The sequence below is a fragment of the Seriola lalandi genome, unplaced genomic scaffold (assembly GCF_002814215.2).
Source record: "Seriola lalandi dorsalis isolate HSWRI2012SDOR001 ecotype SW California unplaced genomic scaffold, Sedor1 jcf7180002054262, whole genome shotgun sequence".
NCBI lineage: Eukaryota > Metazoa > Chordata > Actinopteri > Carangiformes > Carangidae > Seriola > Seriola lalandi.
This window is the reverse complement of record NW_019524815.1, coordinates 968,573-971,124: the sequence shown is the minus strand read 5'-3', so window position 1 is coordinate 971,124 and position 2,552 is coordinate 968,573. Positions and strand designations below refer to the sequence as shown.

The window sequence follows — 2,552 nt, the reverse complement described above, 5'->3', positions numbered from 1 at the left end:
ACCACCCCCTCCTCCTCCTCCCTGCCTCCCTCTCCTCACTCATAAATAGGGGGTGTGGGGAACTGGCTTTGTCGTGTAAGTTGCCAGCTGACCTCAGGGACACAACATCCTTTACCATCCTCACTTTGATCTGGAAATGAATCGGAAACGCTTTGATGATTAGAGGAGAAGAAAAGAAGGGGGGAAATCTCCCGCGCTACAGGCTTTAATGAAACAAAACCGTAATAGAAAAAAAAAAAAGCACACTGCATCAGCCTGAAATTTTTCATTTTCTGTGGCAGCCTATGGCCTCTACCTGCACGGGCAATTCACCCTCCCCCCCCCCCCCCCCCAAAAAAAATGTCCCCGTTCACACCCTGCACCCTGGTTTTCTGAGTCAGCCGGCATCCTTTGAGTCGTGGTTTGCTTTCTAACCTGTTGTCACCAGCATCAAGCATCACTGCAGTTTGAGGTGTCAGGGCCCAGAGGCGCGGCGAGCCGAGCCCGGACACCCAGCAACCGAACCGTCACCCAGAGTGTGACTGATGCCTGCTGAGCGGGTGCCATCATGAGCCCCCAGCCTCCACCATGAGCCCCTCATGTAGTGGAGGATCTCTTTATTTCAGCGTAGGGTGATAGCTAAAGCCTCCTCTACCCACAATCTAGAAAAAAAAACAAAAAAAAAAACATGATGCTGATGTTTCCTCTCTAAGCGCCCTCAGTTTGCCACAGCTGCTGGAAAAGGATGCAAATCATGTGATCACACACAGAAATTGTAATTATTATTTCATTTGCTTTGGATAAATAATGTCAGACGTTGTGTTTGTATGTGAGGCAGCCTTGCACAGATAAAGACAGAGCCTCTTCCACACAGGCTTCAGCTTTCTTCCTCACAGGGGCATGGTTAATCGTTGTTGCAAGCAAACATTTGACCTAATTCACATTCTCACACAATAGCAGTCCCCCCCCTTCTCCACCCCCATCTCTCTCTCTCTCTCTCTCTCTCTCTCTCTCTCTCTCTCTCTCTCTCTCTCTAACACACACACACACACACACACACACACACACACACACACACACACACACATATAGCTGTTATTTGTGTCACACAGAGGGTGAGGTTTTTGCTCCACATGAACTCCCAGGTGGTTTATCAAAACCTGAGCAGATTGGCAGAGAGGCCACTGCTGGCTGGCTGGGCTTGTTTGAGAGGAGCTCCAGTATTATTAATAATGAACACACATGTAAATGCAAGGCATGTTCCTAGAAAATTAAAAGCCTACTACTGGTATTGATTTGTGGGCTAAATGTGTTCCTTAAACATGTATTTTTATGAGCATTACACCATAGACTCCTTATTTGACTTTATTGCCTTGTCATGTGCCATAAGCAAAAAACATGCACATTTTCTTCATTGTTCGAAGCTGTTAGAATATGAGCATTTGTTTTGTATAATTATGTTTTGTTATGTTGTCAAATGTTACCTCTAAAATAGGCTCTATGAGGATTTCACTGTGGCCCCAATGTGTCACTTGGCATGTTTCTCTCCTCCTTTAAAAACATTTAATTGTTGAAATTAGATCCAAGTCAACAGGTGATCTGCCTTTGTTATTCATTCACTTATCTGGTACTGCAGCTAACAGGGATTTTCCTGATTGATCAATTAATCTTAAGGTCTATGTAAAAAAAAACTATCTCCATCACAGATTCAGTTTAACCGAACAAGACAAGGACACTGAGAAAACCCTCACATCTGAGAGCCTGGATCCGTCAAAACCTTTGACTGTCTTGCTTTAAAAATGGCAATGACAACTTGATCGACTTATCAGTTGATCAGCTAATCGTTGCAGCTCCACAGCCATCCACCCGTCATGACCTGAACTATCATTCATTCATTCATTCATTCATTCACCTGTGCCCAAACATCTCTGTGGCAATTAGTTCATGAATCGATTAGTCGATCAACAGGAAAGTGATCACTAACCGTTTGATGATCGTGTTTAGAGTAAAAGACAAACATTCCTCATCTCCGGTTGGTCAGTTGTGAGGATTTGCTGCTTTTCTTTGTCGTATGTCAAAGTGAATTCAGTATTTTTTTATATTTTGGTCTGTTGTTCGAACAGAGCAGTGCTATAGGAACAGAGATTTTTGGTCTCTGGTGCTTTATCGACAAAACGATTCATTGATTAATCAAGACAATAATTGGCGGATTAATTGATGAAAAAAACAATTAGCTGCAGCTCTATAATCTCCTGTGCCTGTGTGTCCACTGACTCAAGAGGAGAAGAAATAAACAGACTAATGTGGCAACAGAATCTCAGCTCAATGGTCCACTTCCTACTTTGAAGCTTTCAGTCACACCTTACAGGCTTCATTCAGTGGTATTTTGTTACATATACTGTTTCCAAAGATCAAGAATGAACTTGGTAATAGTAATGATCAATGATTTTCCTCACCACGCTCTCATCAGTCGAAGTGTCCTGGTCTGTGACACACGGTCAGGGCAACACCTGGCAAATCTGCACCTGCAGGTATTGGAGTGAGCGCTGGTAGTTTGTAACAAGCACACTGAG

At 43.6% G+C, this 2,552-nt stretch overlaps 1 protein-coding gene across 1 annotated transcript in view; it reads left to right on the top strand.

Moving 5' to 3' along the window:
* LOC111654223 (uncharacterized) overlaps positions 1 to 2,552 on the top strand; it is a 15,943-nt gene that overhangs the window by 873 nt on the left and 12,518 nt on the right. The gene's annotated exons all lie outside the window — the stretch shown is intronic.